We start from the raw sequence: 22,437 nt of genomic DNA, 5'->3' as shown, positions 1-22,437 counted from the left end.
CATTTGGATGAAGTTTTGTTTCAATCAATCTTTCTAATTAACAATTATTTATTTTTCTTTATCAAAAAAGCCAAATATACATCAATACAAAACAATAATATCAAATATTTTTATACATCTTGATGACTAAAATCTGATAAACATTCGTTAAAAAACTAATAAATATACCTATTTGTACAACGGACGCCATTTTATTTAGATATGCTTTGGAATATGAATGTGATATTTTTGTATTCAATTTTGGGGGTTGTTTATAATATTTATGCAATTTCAAGTAAGTTTATATACAAATATAATCCAGTTGATTGAGATTTTTTAACTTCTATCAAAACTATGATCAAATTAACTACGTAATCTGATTAATAATAACCAAATTTTTATATCTTTTCTTTATACCAATACTATGAGTTTTCACGCAATGATTGCATCAAATATGCAATAAAATTCTCATTTTTCTGTAAATGAGAAAAATAGCCATATCCCTTTAAATAACTGAACTCTTATTGTTACAATCACTGTAAGATTAAAAACAAATATATTTCATTATTATTATAATAATTATTATTATATCTTTTATCACAAATACCTAAATAATTTTGTACTTTTAGTTGGAACTAATCAAAAAAATTCCAATCATATAAAAAAAATTAAAAACAAACCGAAAATTTCGGAAGATAATCGAAGAAGTACCGAAAGTGATTATATATTCAATGTTTTAATCCAAGAAGCAAGTGGTATGGAATTATTTTTTTGGGTTCAGTTTATATAAGGCACCAATAATCGTGAAAAATCATGTTCTACCTGTTTACTTGAAAATTTTGCTGTATTTTCTTAGCACTTTTTTTAATGAAGCACCATCATCTCCTCATATCCTAAATACCTACGTTTTTATAATTATCAATCTTCAATTCTATCAAAATTATAGAAGAATTATAGAGTCAAAATTTGGTTGAACAGATTATTTACTGACGTTCGATAAAACTGAATTTTTTAATTTAATTTCTAGATTCGTCAATTCATTACTGTAGTGGCGTTATAATATCTAAATTTTGGGTTTTAAGTGCAGCACATTGCTTAGATGGTTATCCAGAGGATCCAATTGGTCTTTTTGTAAAGGCTGGAATCAATAAAATGAATATGCTGGAAGGAAATCTGCAAGTTCGATACGTTGCACGTATTTTTTATCCTCCAGAATATAAAATAACGTTAGTTTAACATATTCCATGTCCTCAAATTTGTTTTCAAAAAGTTTTTTGATCTTATGCAGCACGAATGAGATATTACCTAATTAAAAATTAATTACCTAATTACAAAAATTTTTATAATAATAACACATTTGAATTTTGCACACGATTATTTCCCCATGCAAGATTTTTTTACCCATAGATTTTGCAACATTTTATAAGAATAATATAAGTGGACAGAAATGGTATCAGGATTTATATTTTGTAAAGCCAGACAGGCTATTAACTAATAGTCTATGTATAGCAAATTCTTGGGGCTTTTCTGAAACGGTTTTAAAATTAAACTAGCCCATATAGCTAATCTATCCACAAGCTCTATCAGTTTTACATAAACAGCGGCCACCCTTAAGGAAAAAACTTGAATGAAAATAGATACGAGTAGGCTACAAACATTTTTTGGAGGGAATCAAACAGTTGATACGTCTATAATATTTCGAATTTGATTACAGCGGGGTCCTTGGTCTTGATAATGACGTGGCTTTGTTGAGATTAGTAGACTCCCTGATATTCTCCACAACAGTTGGGACAATAAATATATATAATAGCGATACGTTAATCGAACAGGATACTTATGAAGTTTTAGGCTGGGGTGCTAATATAGAAGATTCCATGGAAACGGGAAATGATGCAAATTTGTACAGGGCAAAAGTAAATTATACTAAAATTATTGGTAAGTTTGTAAGCTTGTATCCTAGGAATTCTGGTAATAAAAAAGCTTTAAAGCGAGCCAATGCAAGAGACATTCTATTCTCGTCTTGTGACTACCTTCTTTAATTTCTTCTATCATTAACAATCACCTTTTTAAATTTCTAGAATGCAAACGATATATTGATGTCTATACTGATAAATTTTGTCATGGTGGTGCACTTATTCTATTTGAAGAAGAAAGTGGTTCTTATTGGATTGTAGGTCTAACGTCTTTTGGTTCACGTAATTGTGATCCTACAAAACTCATGTCTTTCTCAAAAGTATCGATTTATTATAAGTGGATAGATTCAATTAATGAGGAGTTGTTACGATAACACGTAGCGTAAGATTGGATAATAATTCACAAGTTAAATGTTTTTCTATGTTACTTAGTAATTATTATTATAATAAACAAATTTTAATATTTATGAAACATCGTACGCTATTCCTTTAATTTATTTGAGAGAGCTCAATTATTGCTTAAAAGTAACAATTTAATAACAGTATAATCAAAGAGCAGCTTTGCGTCAAATAATCTTTTCTACTTTCTGACACCTTCGAACATGCAAATAGATAGCTCAACGCATATCAGGTGGTTCATAATATGATTATGCCGAAGAATACATTGATATAAATAGAGTAGCTCGAAACAATTCAATCGGTCACAAATGAACACACACAAATGAAGTTTTCATTCAATTTCCAAGCTTTGTAAATTTCATAATTAACAAGTAAACTCGATGAAATAGCTAAAAAGCAACGACCTTACCTAAAGATAACGAGTAACCCACGCTTTTTAACATTAAAGTCAACATCACAATTTAAATTATTTTGTTATTTTATAACTTTTAATCGCTTAATGCGAACGCATGAAGACTTCAGTCTCAGTACAGTTACTGATCCAATACCTAAAAGATATACCATAAATAAAATTACAAAACTGGCTGAAAACTGATATTGATGAACCAGTATGCCAAAGAGACTACTGATCACCAAGAAGAAGATCTGCATAATCATTGAAATCATCATGAGAAAGATTGCATTAGGAATCAACCAGAATAAATGAGGGATCACAAATGGAAACTTCAGTGGAGACTGCGACGAGAAAGAAGAAGCAACAGAACTTTTGCTGTGTCGATATTTGGTACTGGAAAACCGACGTTCTAAAATATTCGGTTGAGATTTTCTGAAGAATCTACAGAAAGTAGCAGAAATGGACATTGAGAAATAATGAGCTTTGCAAAGGGCTGGAAATGCTTAAAAGCAAGGGATTAAGAAAGGTTAAATGATTTTATTTTTGAATAGAACATCATAATGGGCCTCAGGTTTTTGTGTGAATGTTGGCACTAGCCACACAAGCCTTTCAATCTCTAACCTTCTTCTACAGAACATAAAAACAGATTTTTTCTTGCGGAATGGATTCTATACAATTTTGCCTAGCTAAAGAAAAGTAATTTTGTTTTAAAAAAGTAAATATTATTACAAGAAGAAATCTTTGTCAAATGTTTTTTTTTTTTAAATTAATTACTATTTACTATTGTTCATCACAGTAATATTATAATTTTTTTTTTTTTTTAAATTAGAAAAATACTTGCATTTTCATTATTATTATTATTTAGTTTGTGGTAAAAAAAAAAAAATATGAAAAGAAAGTCTTCTTCATCATCTCTTCTTTTTATTCTATAATGAATTAATTTCTCAATTAATATTAAGTATAAAATTGTTTCCGGTATTGAAATATGTTCATCATATACCTTTTTGTATTCTTTAGATTAAAACAAAAAAAAATTGATTAAATGTGTGTAAAACTTTTAAATCAATGTACTGAGGAATATCGATATGTAATTTCCTTTCCTTTGTAACTTCTCCACGATGGCAGGGAAATATTGTATTTAGTTATGATTTTCTGTTACATTAAATAAAACACGCGAAAAATTTATCCAAATATTTAATTTGTTGAAAATTTGTAAAAAATCAAAAATTTATCACTTAATTTGTACTAGTTCAATTAAATTCGCAATTTTATTTTCTGATTAATTATCGTGGAGTAATTAAAATTAAAACATTAATTCTTTGTCAGTATAACTTTATTAATATTCAACTTCGAGTCATTAAAATTATAACTTTTATTTCTACATAATGTACATTTCTTTCTTCATTGAAATAAGGCAGGGATGAAGAACTTCTTACACCTGAGAGTGGTTGTTTGATTAACGCTAGTAAAAAACCAATTTCCGCCTGGCAAATAAATAGTGGTGGGACACTAAAAAGTCTGAAATAAAATAAATAATTAAAGAAATAAAAAACCCGACTGCGTTAAATGTAACCTGAAAAGAAAGAGACAAGTTGAGTAGTTAACTTAGCGATTTTAACAGTCGGGGCCCATTAAAGTCAAGACCGGCTCAAATCTTCCCAAAAATGGGCCCCGGCTGTTAAAGACTCTATCTTTACTACTGAACTCCTTTCTTTCTTTTCTGATTTTATTTAATGCAGTCGGGTTTTTGATTTTTTTTGATTTTTGATTTTTTTATTATTATTTATATGGCAAAAAGAAATGAAATATATTGCTAAAATGATTATCAAATCAGCAATTTTCGCAGAATCCAAAATCCAAATTGAAATAAACTTTTCATGACGTTGTTCCACCTTTCATAACAACAAGATTTTTTTCTTTTACAATCATGGTACGATTACCTTGTAATCTGTTTTATATAAAGACAAAAAAACCATAAAGTCACGATTTCAAATTAATCATAAAAATTTAGTTTTGCTAAAAGGTTTAATTTTAATGTTAAATCAACAACACTCATCATATTTTTACAACAAATTATTATTTATCAAAACATTTAAAATATATTACATAATTGTTGGTGTTGAGATGTTAAGGTGATTGACTTCACAATTTATGTGTAAAATTTTGATTATGATATACCTTAACGAATAGGTCGAGAGCCAGGCGTAGTATTTGACGATCATATCAAAATGTGAAAAACTGTTGTCAAGAACGTCTCTAACAAAGTTTTCTACAACAAAACGAGACTTCTTTCGAAGAAGACCTGAAAAATTTTTAATTCCGCAGAAAAACTTAAAATTGAGGATTTTGTCTAGCACTCAAAGTAGTATAAATTGTCAGGTGATAGTTACGTACATCAGTTTGACGAACAAAATTATTTTTAACCTTCGAACTAAAAAAGGGGGTGTTATAAGTGTTTCATGCTCGAAAAAACTAAAAAGTTGGCCATGATCTTCAAAATCGATTAAATTTGGAAAAGGCATGGCATATAATTTTACCATATAAATAATTACTATGGAAATATTGTCAAATAAACCTGGTCATTTCGAGAGAATATTTTATAGCTATATTATAAATCGTTTTTGTCGGAGGTTTTTTAAATTTTGTCAATTAATGTACAATGGCCCTCGTCCTAATACTCAAAAATATACAAAACACAAAAAAAAAGTAAAATCATTTCATTAAACATAACAGTAATATTGTTATTTATAATACAAAATTATTTTTATTTTTTACATTAAAAATACTAATTTTTATGTTACAGAAAATTTAATGTAAAATTCAATTACTTAAGCGTTCATAGTGTTTTAGTGCAGTTATTTTGAATACTTTAGTTCATTGACTGCGTGGTGACCAGTGGGACTTTTTCTTAATATTTCCATTCATTTTTTAAAAGATCATTTGTCCGTTTTTGAGCATTAATAGCCGAATTATTTGTAGCCAATATCTAATCATATTAAAATTTTGGTTACATATTTATTTTATTACTTACAAAAGAAACTTAACTTATCTTATCGTGTTCACAGACAGATGGACGGACGGACGGACAACCGAAAATGGACTAATTAGGTGATTTTATGAACATCTATTCCAAAATTTTGTTCGTAGCATCAATATTTTTATGTGTTACAAACTTGGGGATAAACTTTGTATACCTATAAGGATGAATTCTTGTTGACTTCGAGTTGATATGCGAGTTGGTATACCTAGATATGTATTACATATATACATGGTATAATAAAATTAGAATAATTTATCAGAAAGTATTCGGCAAAACGCTGGTTTTTTAGTTATGAAATTTTTTCGGATATATTAATTATATATATATATATATATATATATATATATATATATATATATATATATATATATATATATATATATATATATATTTTTGAATATAGAGATTAAATTGAAAACTATATAAGTTTAAGCCATAAAGAAGTTTTTTCAAGTTTTTTTGCGTTGCTAACATATCGCAAAATTAATTTTGCAATTTCCGAAACAGTCGAAACCCACAAAAAATATTAATATAAATTCTACGAATCAGAAAGACCAAGTAAGATAGATATCTCTTTTCGACATGTCATTTATATTTTCACTTGCAAAAATTTCCTTACTTTAGTTAACTTCGAAGCACTTTAAACTCCCTCCGAAATAAAATCACGAAAAAGGAGCACCCAAATTAGTATCTTTTGGTAGTTTGCTACATTTATAAAGTTTCAACACACACACACACACAACACTTGACAACAATCAAGTATATTTTCGAAAAAAAAATTTAATACAAAAAATTTACTCAAGAAATCGAATAATGACCATGAATTTGAAAAATTCACATCATTTTTACTGGAAATAGCCTTTGCGGACGATTAAAAATCTGACATCATATACCTATAATTTTTTTTTTAATCGATTAAAAAACTTAGCTTTAAACAATTTTTTAACGATTTATTGTTATTAATTTGATTAAACACGCGTTACAATTGTTACACATTTTTTTTTTTGCTGGTTATTTTAATTGATCGGAAAGTAATTAAAATTGTTAAGTCATGAAGATTTCCACAAATGTAGAAGTTTTATTTTATTTCATTTTTTTAATTGTTATAATTTATAATAACACAGATTTTAGAAAGTTAAAGTCTTGAAAATAAAATAATGAATTTTATCTAGAAAATATGTTTTAATTTATATAAAATAATACTGGGTAAATTGTCATTTAAAATGTGACATTTTAAACCTCTGAGAAATTAACATACCTAGGCTTATATTAAAAATGGAATACTTTATCTTAAATATTTGTATTTTTGTTGAATAATCAATGTCCCACCAAAAATGTCTAAAAAATTTAACCAATTTTGAAGGGAAGAATTATGTAAATTTAATTTTTCTTCCTCAGCAAACAATATGGAATTTTTTATAATATAATTTGGTTTTTGTTTAACTATTTTCTGAACTATGTTCTTATTTGCACGTTTAGCGGATAGGGGCTCCACAAAAAAAGTGTCCTTCACCAACCGACACTTATTTAATAGTTTATTATCTGGAAATATTAATAGTTTTCTCAGCGAGGCGTTGATCTTGTGGTTACGGTTTTCGCCCCTCATGCGGAAAATCATCAGGTTGAATCTCATCCAATAAATTTTTAATTAAATAATTTATAACGAAGATAACATGGTTCCTACCGGGTGTCCCAAAAAACTTCTCAAGTTTTTCAACAAATCTAAATTCTTTGATCTGTTCAATTTCTTCGCGGACTGTTCATGAAACTATATTCAACGAGTATCAATTTTTATAAGAATACTAAATCAGTGATATGAAATTCCTTTCTTTAAAGCAAATACAAAGTATAAGCATTATAAATATAATATTTATATTGCCCAGTAAAGTGCCTGAGTTATCAAATGCATTAGGTCGTTTAAAATACGATAAAATATTTTTGTAAACCATGAAAATACTTTGTTGATTATTTATTAATAAATATAAACTATTATGTCATCATAATCAAGCCATTAGGAGTCATTAAATTAATATTTATTTTATTAATAAAAAACATAATTAATTTTCCATTCTTATTACATTATCATCTGCCAATTGCGCATTATTTATGTTATTTTCTCAATTACAAACCAATTCTACATAATCTTTGATTGAAAATATTTATGCTTTGATTCTGTTTCTATCCAACTATGTTTTTATTGTATCTATAACTATAACTTTCCATAACTGCCTGAAACACTGCAATATTAATTATTTATTTGTGGAAAAGATGTATAAGTTAGAGCTTGTTTAGCGCTTTCTATACAAAAAATTGGTATTGGAATCAATTCGCGACAAATTTTTGTTAATATTATACAAATTCACAAAATCAATTATCTGTTATCACAAATATTTCACAAGCATTAGTTTTACATTAATATTTTTAATAAGGGTATTCTATTTGCATATATTTTTTGCATATTATTGTTATTTTTGGAGTCAGTGTCAGCCAAGAAAACAACTATGACAGAACCGTTTGCTATTTCAACAGTCCGTCCATTTGTCGCGCACATACTTAATGCAAATTTAATTTTGTCACGGATGTCATTGTCAGAACTGGACCAAATTGTCATTGTCAGAACTGAAAATGGGACCACACGGGAAGCAGCAGCATTCAAATAAAAAAAGAATAATCAAAATCGGTTAACGCAAAGTTCTGAGGTAGCAAACAATAAAATTGCAGTCGAATTGAAAACCTCCTTTTTGAAGTCGGTTAATAAGAAACAACTTCTTTTTAAACGCTTTAATTATCTTGGTAAGTATTTATGTATCCTATGTATCTATGTAACGGAATCATTGAACGTGATTTTCATGAGCCTCAAAACGTCAGATTGAATTAAAATTTTGTCAAGTACACTTGTCAAGGATCGATGACAGTACAATAATTTACGTTTGTTCGATTATTCTGATCAGGATTTTCAGGAATAAAGATTTACATATCTAAAAATATATATATTTATTTGCGCTCCCACCATATTTGCACTGAATTTTTGAATAATAAATAAAAAACACTTCAAAAAACTTCAAAATTAAACACGCCTTGATAAAAGCTGAATTAAAAAGCTGTGCGTACAGTCTCGCTTTAAAGCTATACGTACAGTCTCGCTGTAAAAGATACTCATTCAAATACTGTTTTCAATACTGTAATACTCTGTTTGTTTTCTATCTAAAAGCATATTAGCTTCAGAAATCAGAGAAACTAACAGTTTCAATTACATCACAGTTCAAAAATATCTTATATAAGCATACCGTTAATAATTCAAATGACTATATCAAGAAAAATTAATGAATTAAAAAACTGACTAACCTTGGAAAATTAACTTTTTTTCATAATTAAAAAACATAACTAATTTTTTTATTATATTCATAATAATTAATATTTTATTCTTTGAATGTTATGTTACTTTTTTATTTATTTTTAATAATTCTTGTTTTTGTTATATTAATAATAATAATAATAATAATAATGTTCTCAGTTCAAAAATATTTCATTTGAAAGTTGAGGGAGAGTTGCTTAAGGCGTATCATACAATATATTATTATTATATGCATCATGTAAATTATTAAAAGACAATCACCACCTTTTATATTTTATTGGTAGTGAAGGACATGGCATGTAAGAACGTGTAATGTGAAGTGTAGGTACATGAAGGTAATATCTCTTCTTAATAAAAGTTGTTTGCTCCGAGTGTATCATCTTTAAAACAGGTTCATTTCATTTATTTAAGGTTGTTCGACGATTAGATCAGTTCAATTATTTAATGTTCATCTACCTAGATACTAGAAGTTATTGACTTTTATATGCATTAAATTTGTACAGGCGTAAATCTGGAGTAAAAAAAACATCACATTAAACCATTAAACTGAGTAAAATTTTAACTTCCCAAACAATCTAAATCTAAAAGAAGAAGAGTTTTGCGTCTTTGAAATTTTCCACAGTTGTTTTTTAGGTTGTAAAAACTTCGGGCATTTAGGAGCGTTTTGAAACTAGATAGTCGAAAAAAAATCAAATATGTGCACAATTTATCAGCTAGAACTTGGAACTTTTTTAATTTAATGCATAGTTTTTGTAGTTGTACAACAAATGTGGAAAATTTCTACGATGCAAAACTTTTTTCTTTATTAGATACCATTATTTACGAATTCTGAATAGATTTTCTAAAATTTTCAATCGAAATAATTTTATGTAAAATTTTTCCTATCGAAAAAACAAAATAGTTTTGCTAACAAGTGAAATTTACAAAATTTTAAAAAAACCCACTACAAATTTTTCGGGTTCGGAACCCTAAATTCGCACTTAAAACATATATAAGAACACACTCCACTAAATTACCTTTTTTTCTTAAGCCATTTTGAAGATCGTCGCCAATTTTTTAGTTTTTTTGACTACGGAACCTTCAACTCGCACTTAAATATAGATAAAACCAGTCTCCGTTACGTTACCTTTCAAACGAAACCAAAAAAATCACAATCGGCTCATTCGTTTAGGCAGTACAATGCCACAGACAGACAGACACACACACACACACATATAGGGTTCAACTTATAACATCCCTTTTTTTAGTTCGGGGGTTAACAATGACATGGTTGAACACTCAATTCTCTTTACTACAGAACCTACTCCTATTAATTTACTAAAAAGCATATATAATAATAGATCATTGAAATGCGATTGTAATTTTAAATTATGATTGGAAATTCTTTATCAACTTTAATTATCTTTTTCTAATAAAATAATTTTTCGTCTGCCATATTTATTTTATTACAACTATTGATTCTAAATCAGATGATATTATGATTAAAAATTGTAAAAATTGTTATAATTTCGCCTTTCTTTATAAATTAATATCATGTTTTGAATTGTAATTTATAATCAAGCGTAAATATCAAACCAACGTATCAATATATATCTAAATGATTGCAATCACTTTTGTGATTAATAATTAAGAGCTCTACACCTTAAAACTATAGCACTCTCAATAAATCAGTGCGGCTAGGTACGTAGCTGTTTAATTGAAACCGATATATTAAGATTAAGGAAGGTTGGAATAGTGTTGAAACAAGTGGAATATGTAAAATTATAGAAGATATCTTAATTACAGAAGATTTATAAATAATATCATCTATAAGTCCATCTTATAGATCATTTAAAAGTATCTTTTTTTTTACTTGTTAGTTAGTTAAAACTTACCAAACAAAATATGCCCAAAAAATTATAAAAGAAACTTTGAAATTATATTTAGTTTTCATTGAAATTATATTTCTAGTAAGGAAGCGGAAATCACTTTCTATAATGTTTCCACATTTCTGCCATTCATAGGATAATGTAGAAAACGAGTTCATTTTCCGATTAAATATAAAAAAGGGATAGTGTTTAAAAAAGGTTGAATAAAGAAAAGCTTGAATATAAGTCTACTGGGATGTGCTAACTTCACACATCAAAAATATTTGCATCAGCAAAAACAAAAAAAAAATACATCCGAGTCTACCAAAAATTAATTAACATAATATAAAATTTTATTTTAAAAATATTAAAATTTTTTGAAAAATCGCATTTAATTTAACCTTGGAACCAGCCAAATAAGTTTTTAAATATAGACATTTAATTAAATTTCTGATTTCTGAAATTTATTATTTTTATATTTATTACTTGTATTATTTTTTTTATAAACAAAATTAACAGTAATTACCTGTTTTTATACGAAAAAAAATTCCAATAATAAAAGGCAAGTTTCTTTAATTTTGTTTTTTTATATAAAATCATAAATCACCAATTTCCTATACAAAAAATTTCGTTTTTTGTTAGTAAATATTTCTTAAACGCCCACTAATTAGATACTACAAACACATATTAATAATGGTGGCTCAATAACCCAAATTTATATTTTTTTGGTGTGCGAGTTCAATAATGATTAAACTTAATTATAAATAATATTCGGACAAGCGTAAGTTGCACTTGCACAATCAGTGTTCCGTACAATTAGTTATATAATTATCCAAAGGAAATGTAAAAACTCCACTTTGGAAAGAAAATTTTTGTTTTTCTTTTGACGTTCTAATTAAACAGTTAAAATTTATAGTTAATTTTACTTAAAAATGTTAGAAATCAATGACGCAGCTTATAAAATATCTTTACAAAAAGGAAAATTATACATAGCCATTTTCTAGACTATTTATGGTCTTTAAATGGTCGATAAAGTTATGGTCTTTGTTAAATTACCCTCCTCTATCGTTTTTAGGGTAGATATTTATGGGGGGGGGGCCTTTTTTAACTTAGTATCTTCCAAATACCTAATAAAAAATTGGAAGCATATTGAGCCCAGTTTAAAACAATGCCTACTGTTAATCATCCACAATTACCGATCGAATATCTTCGCAAATATAAATTGTATTGCTGCTCTTAAAATCCTCAGCCGGTATTCTTTTTCGTTTCAACTGATAATCCACTTTATATGCCTATTAGAGGATTAATATAGCTATTAAATAAAAAATAGATGTTAATCGTAGTTCCTGTATCGAATTAATGACAATCGAGTTTTTCGATTTTTGTATTTTTCTACGATTTTTTTTTTCTGTTTATGTTTATGTTTATGTTAAAGAATCATTGACACCATAGTGCATAAAAAATGGTAGGAAGTTTTCAGCTGTCAAAAGAGTGGAAAAATTGAGTGAAATTTAATAAAATATACTTCATTTTTTTGTATGTAACTATGAGTGATGGACACCAAGATACGATATTAAATTAAATTCCATTTTTGTAATACGGAATACTAAAAAATACATATTGTAAAAAAATTTTAATGATTACAATTATTATTTTTTAATATAATATTATTAATGTTTAATAGGTGTTCGATTATTATAAATATATATTTTTTGAAAGAGAAAAAATAGCATATTTTCTATTTTCAATATTTCACAATTTATTTTTATTTTATTTTTACACAAAAATAGTTATTTAATTAGTGTAATTTGTATAGGTAATTAACTTTCTTTATGATTTGATTTTAAAGTGTTTTTAAATTTGCTGATAATGGATTTTATATTTTTTTAAATTAATGTACTTATTTTATAAAAAAAAAAATATAATTACATTTGAAAAATTTCACAAAGAACAAAATATAAAATATATATGAAGAAAAATTTTTTAATTAAATTATCCGATGAGAAAAAAAAGTCAACTTTTTTCACATATTTGGCAAGGTGATTAATTCAATTGTTCAGATGTTGACTGCCTTTATTTCGCACAGTAGATTTTACTAAAAATACTTTAACTGCGTGTAAAAGTTATGATAAACTCCCATATGTAATAATGGTATAAGGTATCACGAAAAAGACGAAATTTTCTTATTGAAGTTAGGTAGAGGTAGAGGAGGCGAAGTACGTACACACCTGATATAGGAATTGCGTTTACTCCGTTTACTAGCGTGTATACCCGAAAAAAGCTGCGAAAGTTTTTCGAAAAAAGACAGAGAGACAGAGAGACACATAACTGTAATTTTTCCCCTTACAAATTTGAATTTTTTTCTAGAACTATAGACAATAAATTTTAATTAAAATCGATTAAAGACGAAATGATGAAAAAATTCCATGAAAATCTTAAACCAGTATAAAAAGCTTTTATAATTGATATTAATAATAGTTCAGATCGAAAGATCATTGCATTAAAAGATTAAATAAAATTTGATGGATAAAATATATTTACATTAAATGCAATGCTAAAGAAATTTACTCGGTCAGTTCCTTTCTTTATCATAAATACATATAGTGAGAGTTTTAACACTTTTTTTTATAATATAGAAATCATTAGATCGATTAATCAAAGAATCTATTTAAAAAAATATATGTCAGATAATAAAATCAATATTTTAATATTATGATTAAAAATAAAATTAAATCAAAGAAAATTTATTGATGAAAATCACACACCTACAACCAAACAAACCACAATCTCTCTCCAATACTGGAAACGAAAGTAAAATTATAATATATGTATTATCTATATGCATGGGAGTACGCGGACAACGATCTAATGGAATCATAAAATCGATTCAGATTCTAAACATACAAAGTAATCTACTATTTAAAATCAATAAATGTTAAACTTGCATGATACCAGCCCGCTTCCGGTATTCCGTTTAAGAATGTATATGCAAAATTTAAAGTAGATTGGGACAAGGAAACACGTTGTCCCATACAAACTTTGCCCCCGTTTGTCACCTTATTTGGGTTAGAATTTCGGAAAATATGAATAACATATTTCCATCGGATGCCTACGTCGTACAAAGAACACACTCTCTAATTTTCAAACAAAATGTTAAATGTATGGAAGATCAACGAATTTTGAATTACTCTCAGAACTTGGATCCTCTTCTACATTTATACTATTGATGAGATAAATAAATAAACGATACTTTATTAATAATATTAAATATAAAAAAAATAGATATTATTTAGAATTAATTATGTATTTATTATTACAGTTTCTCTTTCATTTGATTTCATTTCATAGACGATATCACGTATTTATTTGTAGAATTTCAATTTATTTACTAATAATAATAATTCAAATACAAGTTTGATAAAACACACGCATCCGTTCGTTATTAATAAATGCAAAAATAAATAAATAAACAAAAATATTATTATTTATTATTTATTGAAAGTTATTATTAATGAATATTGTAAGATATAATAACAATTAATTATTAATTAATTAATAGAGGACATTTTATTTTGTATAATTTTCTAATTGATTTTTTTTTGTTATTGAGTTTTGGATATATTCATATTCTTTTCAATAGAAATTTATTATTTATTTTTATAAATAATTCATTAATTTCAAATATTCCTTTGTGTTTTGAACCAAAATAATAAAGTCAATCCATTCAGCAATTTTTTTTTTTAATTCTCTGAATACTTCATCCATCAGAACTGGTACTAATGGTATTCATTATGCAACAAAAAATTAGGCGCGTGCACCATAACCACAATTCCATGTCCTCTTTGGAAAAACTATTAATATTTCAAGATAATCAACTATAGAATCAACGTCTGGACCCCATAGGGCGAAACTTGCTATAGGGGAAATATATCCAAAATATTTTATCAAGAAACAAGCCTTAATAAACAACACAATCTTTTAAGTTACCTATATTTTTTTTTAAATATTAAAAAGCATTGTGAACTCTTCAAAACAATCAAACCTTTGGTTTCGATTTTCGAGATGAAATAAGAATAATTTTCTCTCAGTAAAATAAAAAAAAAAAAACGGTAATGTCATTATCAATTTTTCAATAAAATTAAAAGTATAAATAAATTGATCTCATTAAATAGGAATGCTGTTGCAAGTACCAATAGTGCAAATACCCTATTAAGAGTGATCTATAGTGTAATTGACTTGTGAAGGATACATCAATAACATATGTAGATATATCCATTATACTTTATACGGTTAATTTAATTAAAATTAATTCTAATTGAATTATATTAATAGAGTCTATACACCATAATTGAAAGAAAATTTATGCAAACAAGGAAGCATAATTTAACATTTACACAATTATTTATTTACACAACAAATAACACATTAGAAAAATGTTATTTAAAAGGAGCAAGCAATTATTATTAACTTTTATGAAAAATGATGTAATTGTTCATATGCAAATGTTCAATTTAATTGATTTATTATTGTATTTTATTTTTATATTTCTTATTGCAAATATTGCGAGATTTATTCACTTGCTTCGTGCCGGATATGACCCTTAAAACTAAACCATTATTCGTAAATTTCCTGATTTCTGCTATATATTTATTGAAAGATGAACCACAAATTTTTACTTCTAATTCATATACAAGATAAAATAACAAAAATGAAGATTTTATACGCCACGCATTTTAAGAAGAATTAAAATTGATAAAAAAGGTATATTCTTTAATTAATTATTGAGATCTTTGACTCATAAACATTTACTTAAAGAACAAAAAGGGCTAAGTAAACGCGCTTACTTTAACTCTGTAATTTTTTTACGGTGTATTTATAATCGCATTTCGAATTATACATCAATTTTCATTGTTTTTTATGGTAGTTTATTTTGAAAGACCAACAATATTTCTATAAAAAATTGTTGCAGAATATAGTATTATTTTGCTTTTATGACGTAATAAATATACAATCGCATTTAAGATAAAGACACCTTCATATTTTCGTCATTTATAGGAATATGTCGACTTGAAAATTTGCACAAAATGGCGCACATTTTTTAAGATATTTTATTTAACCGAAATTAGAACTTTAAACTCAATCTACTTCAAATTGACAAATAAGGCCGATTCTTAATATCTTGCCTAGCATCAGAGATGATTAGAGATATCGAAAAAAAACTATTAGAAAAAGTTGCATAAAATATTTTTTTTTTTTTTAAAGTTTAATTTTAATATGTATTATAATATTTTAAAACTTTTTACTCCGATCTTAATCTGAAACACTGTAATAGCTTACTCTTAAAATCTGTTGACCTATAAGAGGTATCTCACGAATTTTTAATTTAAATCGCTAATTTTACATATCCAACTATAATATAGTTTCTAATTACTGGTTATTACAAGTATTAATACCCATAAATGGACATAATTTACAAGTTTTTTAAACATTTAACACAAAATACAAGATAAAATCTGTGAAGCTAGAGAATATTATTTATTATCATTTCTATGCAAATCATACAAGGTGTCCAAAATTATGCGCTCCACTCCTCTTTGCATGCACAGATAAAATAGATGATAGACAGTCTTGAGGACTGCCAACAGAAGTGAAAACTTTGGAATAACTGTATTTTTTTGAGTTTTTTAATGAATTATTATTATAGCATGAATAATCAAAATTTCATAATTTGAAAATTGAAATTATAAACATAGGTACCAGCTTAGCCCAGCCACGTATCGCTATGGCTTTATCTGTCGTTAATTATTAGGGGGATAAATAAAAAAAGTCTAGAAACAAATTTGACATTTATATGGCTTTTATCCATTTTTTCAGTTGTTTTTAAATATTCATTCCCGAGAGGAACTCAGGAGGCAAACACTTAATTGTATAAATTCAACAACCTGTCAAAATTTCAAGTCAATCCATCGAGTTTTGCGGCCATAAACATTGAGAAGCTATTCGTGCAAATTTAAAAAAAAAAAATCATTGAAAATCGACATCAAATACATATGGAGAAATCTCAAAAAACAACATATTTTGACAGTTTTTTTTTTATAATTTTCACTTAGAAAGAATGAAAACAAATAATTTTAATAGATAGTAAACATATAAGCAATGGCATAGAAAAGAAAACCAAGTACCTTTATCTTTATAAGAGATGTACGAGCATGGTAGAGCTAGAGTTGAAAATATTTTTATCTTATTTTCAACCTTGATGCTGAATTCATGAATCAAAATGACAAATAAGAATACATTTTTTCGCTATCTGTTTGGTTTTTGAAATTTTGAAAGCTGAATAAAAACGGAAAATTTTCAATATTTTGAAAATTACACCAGATATAGAAAAATTGTATTCTTATTTTTCGTCGTTTGATAATTGTAAATATTGATGTCAACTTCAATAAGAAATAATGTAACAAATCATTTGTATTATTTTACAAAATCCTTTGAGTGGATCTTCAACGACTTCATTAATTAATGTAGAAATAAATATACCTTGGTAGGTATAGAGGCTAAAAAGGCTAAAAGAGTTAAAAATATTTTATTCACTAGTAAAATTTTAAGAAAAAATTGCAAATATTGGAAAACAATTTAATGCAAAAAGCGTATAAAACTAAAAATTTTATTAAAGTTTATTTTCAATAAATTTACCGATTAACGAATTGATTAGACAAACTTCACGAAGTCAATATTACTCAGCCTGTATTAATTTATAAATATAATATTTTATGACTTGAAACTTTTGGAGTTGATGGTGTAAAAGAATGTTTGAATCAAAAAGTACATTCGATAAAATTATTTTTGTTTTTGTTTTGTTTTTTTGAAACTTTTACTTTCGCAATTAAATGTTTATGGTTTTTATATCTATCTGAGTGGTAGGCGTCGACAATCACGCAAATAAATAAAATATATATTACAACAAAAACTTTTATTAGTCTTTTCATCACTTACAATCAATTCATCAAAACATTAATAATAATAATATTTAAATATTGTTAATTAAAAATATTATTTATTGTAATTACTATTATTAAAGATCATTATTTAATTTACGATCTTGAAAGTCTTCAACCTAAAATGATCGATGGATTATTATTTTTAATCACGTGAAATAGATTTAATTTTTGCAGAACAATCCATTTGATATATAAATAGTTTTCAGTGTAGTTTTTCGTTGGAGTAGCCATAACATATTGAATTTTGAATAATTTTGCGAATCCCCCTATTCCTATGACGTAGAAAAGTCTAATTTCGATTAATGATGGACAATACCAAGCCCAAAATTCGAGGATCGTGGTCTTGCATATTTAGTTTGATTAGTCTTGGTCTGTCTTCATGCATCTTGCCTTGATCTTACAGGAAAACTCAAGCATGATTCTTGATTTTAATTTGATAATAAATTTTGACTCAGTAAAATTAAATGCATTTTTATACCATGTATGTATGAAATGTAGTAAGGTATAGTAAGTTTAGTCCCAAGTTTGTAACGCTTTAAACTATTGATGCTATGAGCATTAATAGTTTTAATCAAAATTGAACAACTTTTGTTGAAACATTTTTTTGTAAACATCACTGTTTACCCGTGAGGGCGCCAATTAGGCGGAAATTTTATAATATGTACTATACTTGATTATCAGTTATGCATGTGCCACATGTTTGTATGTGTAATGTGATAAAGAAATCAACACTGACTATGCATGGTATTTCAACAATTAACTCAGTCAATTGTTTGTTTTCACTTGTTTTATAATAAATTATATAAACTAGAAGCATTAAATTATGCCCTAAATAGTTAACTCTTTAAAATTATTAACAATATATTGAATTCTATAAAAAGTCAACATCTGCAGTTATTAAGAGCATTACGGTATCAGATTTGAACATATTAACACTTATGATTTAAGATTTATGAAGATAAGTAGCAACTTTTTAAAAAAAAAAAGTGATTCCATCATCATTCCATATGGTCCATTCAAAAAAATAAACAGTTACTGAGTAATATAATGAATAAACCATTTTAGTAATGCATCAATATTTTATTACTTAATTTTATTATTTGAATTACAAAAAGATATTATGTGTTGGTTTTATAGAAAGTTATAGAATTCAAAAGAATGTGATTGGGGATTTTAATACTATGAACCCATCGCGAAAAAAAACTTTTCTCTCCACAGAAATGATCATAGCCTTTAAGATAATTTAGAGAGGCAATAGATCAACATCCGTTAATGACGATTTTCAAATAAGAAAATCAAAAACTGTTTTGTCCCACAAGAGAGTCTAGCGGAGTCGGGAAAAAACTCAACAACTTGAGAACTTTTACAGATAATAGATTATACCCAACCACAAATTTTATTTCAACTGAAGTTTTCTGCATCGAATAACCAAGTTAAGAGAACATCAAACTTGACAATGAATTATTTAACCTTCAACTAAAATAACTATTGAGACAGCCGAAACTGTAAAACCAATCATACTCGCATCACTACAAACATACAAATTTCAGTGATTTCAGTCTACTATGTAACGAATGCCTACTCTTGAAAATATATACAAAACTGTAATGGCTATTAAACCAACATCGAGGAATAATGATACAATTAGAAATATAAGAGCATTAATAACAAGCAAACACGCTTGTTATCGGGAAACATTGTCACTAAAATAAAAAACAGTCAATCAGATGATGCTATTTTTATGCTCTTGAATTTCTGAAAGCCTATTTTATAGGGAAATGCTTTTAACTAAAATTTGATTACTTCGTTAAATACAGCCGAGTAAAGATCGTTTAATTTACTTGTTATTTTTGATCAGGTAACTAATTAGTTTTGTGGTAGCTATAAATTTACCATTTGATTTAATTGAGCTCATCTATCAGTCTAACTTGTAACAAAGGAAAAAATGGAAAATAATATCGTATTTTATTATCGAGACAAAGGTCGAGAAACCAGAAACTCTAATTTTTATAGATATAGAACCCTAAAACTTAGTTTATAGCAAGACGTAAACCCATTAATTTACTTTCACATTTTCATATACTACACTTCCATATAAAGCAATGAAATTATATATATTTTAATAAAAAAAACATCTAATGTTTTATAAAATGATTACAATATGTATAAATGTATTTAAATATGTATAATGTATTTATGTATTTACAATTTGTTACATAATAGTAAACAAATACAAAAACGGAGACAATAATTGTATAATTTTAAATGTATGCAATTCATGAAAAGCAATTATCATCAAAAATTATACTCAATTTTATTGTTAATCCAATGTGTGATGTGCAATGTATCTCAGGCTAACAATAATAGATTATTGATTAGGTATTAAAAAACAGGGCAGTAAGAAAATAAGGAGTTCACAGTTTTTTATTGCAGGACTCGTTCAATGAGTCATTAAAGAAGAAAATACCGAGGAATACTATTGAATAGGAGGGTGGAAATTGAAAATAGGAGTGAAGAAGCACCCCTTTTGGTTTTCTCGAAATATCTCGTAAACAAAGTAGAAAATTAAACTTTACATCGTATTAGTATTTCTTTTAAATTATAAAATTTTGTTTCTGGCCAAATCATTTTGCTTTTTGGTCTGCATCTTTTTTTTTCTTGATCAAAGATGGATATAGAGAATGTAGCAGATAAATGTAAGTAAATTAAATTTCTTTTTAAATGGTATAATTACTTTTAAAAGAAGATGATATTGCTGAAGACGACATTTTTTAAGATATCGATGATATCTTATCGTTATTGAAAACATTATTCGAGATACGCTTGATAACATTATTCACGAAAAACAATTCTTCTATATTCCTTTTAGCATATTTCTTTTAACATAAACGTAGAATACTTTTTTTCATTGAGTAAAACAATAATTTTTACAATAAAATGCGAACGAGGTATGAAATGCAAAAAGGTTGAAATGGCAATATCTCAATTTTTAATTTATTATTTTTTTTTCTGGTCAATTTTTAACAAAAAACATTTTTCGGTATGCCATTTAAAAGGAAATTTAATTCTTTTAATTCTTTTTTTTATTTGCGCATTCTCCATACCTATTTCCTCCTAAAAAACCAAAAGGGGTGAACTTTTCCAAGCCTATCTTCAATGCACTCTCTCATTTAATAGCACGTTTTTGTTTCTTAAATAACCCATTGAACGATTCCTTCAATAAAAACTCGTGAAAGTCTTAGTTCCTTTCTATATGCCATAATCAATAGTCTGCAAGTTTAAACGATTTTATTGGCGATTCTAATTGTATTCATTTTCATCGAATGATACTAGTTTTCAGTTTTCACGCACTTTTATTGGAAGTATCAAAATCGTCAAGTGAAATCAGTCCATATAATATAATAACACTCATTAATTTGAAAAATACTTCAACTTTTTGAGTTTAAAGAACATAAAATATTTCTGGAAAATTATTTTCGAAACCCTATAAGATTCATTAGAATTTTAAGCTACCTATATTTAAATGAAGGTTATAATTTTCAATTCTAGATAATAGAATAAATGTAGTTATTTATGTACCTGGATTTCGGTAATACAGAAACTTTAGATCAAAACAATGGTATCATTGATTTTTCAGCGTGTTTCCTCTTTAGTTTAAAATAATAATATAACAAACGGATCAACAACTAAAAATGCACATAAATACCGCACACCGCCTTCATTTACTTTTCTATCACATTCATATATTAAAGAAAAAAATATTATTTACAAACAAAAAGCTATTATTATATTATATTTAATTGTCATTTCATTCAACAACAGCGGTTTTTCTAAGTTATTCATGTTTAGAAATAATTAAATTAATTATATTCCTTTTATTAGACTATTTGTCAATGGTACACGGAGAATTTATTCACTGGACCAGGGATATAAAGAAATTCAAACTGTGTTTTATGAGAGCCTCTCTGAACAATTATAGAAAAACAATGACTATATCAAACTGCAATTTAGATCATCAAAAGTTTGTCAGTAAATACTTTATTTCTATGCTGATGGCATGCTCTAATGATATTTCCAATTGTTCATGATGTGCAAAATCAATAAGTGATACTGATAAAATGGCGGGACAACTCTTCATGGTAAAGTTGCCAGGTACATTTTTATGTAGAAGTAATTTTTGAGTGATATAGGATGTTCACAGTTTCACAACCCCATTTTAGTGCGTGTTCTCCAGGTGAAGTTAAGCAAAACAGCTCATGCAAACGGATTTGGGAAAAAAGAATCCAAAAAAAACACCCCGAACCAAAAAAGGGGTGTTATATTTTTGACCGCTATTTGTGTCTATCTGTCTGTCCGTATGTCTGTCTGTGGCATCATAGCGAATAAAAGGATGAACCGATTTGGATTTTTTATGTTTCGTTTGAAAGGTAATTTAATGAGAAGTGTTCATAGCTATGTTTCAAGAGCGAGTTTAGTGTTCCGTACCCGGAACAACTAAAAAATAGGCGATGA

The 22,437-nt window shown here is 26.7% G+C and overlaps 1 protein-coding gene across 2 annotated transcripts in view; it reads right to left on the bottom strand.

Moving 5' to 3' along the window:
* Positions 1 to 22,437, bottom strand: part of LOC123301544 — a 136,397-nt gene that overhangs the window by 28,565 nt on the left and 85,395 nt on the right. The gene's annotated exons all lie outside the window — the stretch shown is intronic.

Source organism: Chrysoperla carnea, chromosome 5, assembly GCF_905475395.1.
Source record: "Chrysoperla carnea chromosome 5, inChrCarn1.1, whole genome shotgun sequence".
Taxonomy (NCBI): domain Eukaryota; kingdom Metazoa; phylum Arthropoda; class Insecta; order Neuroptera; family Chrysopidae; genus Chrysoperla; species Chrysoperla carnea.
The sequence above is the reverse complement of the archived record's forward strand: the minus strand, read 5'-3'. Positions and strand labels throughout refer to the sequence as shown.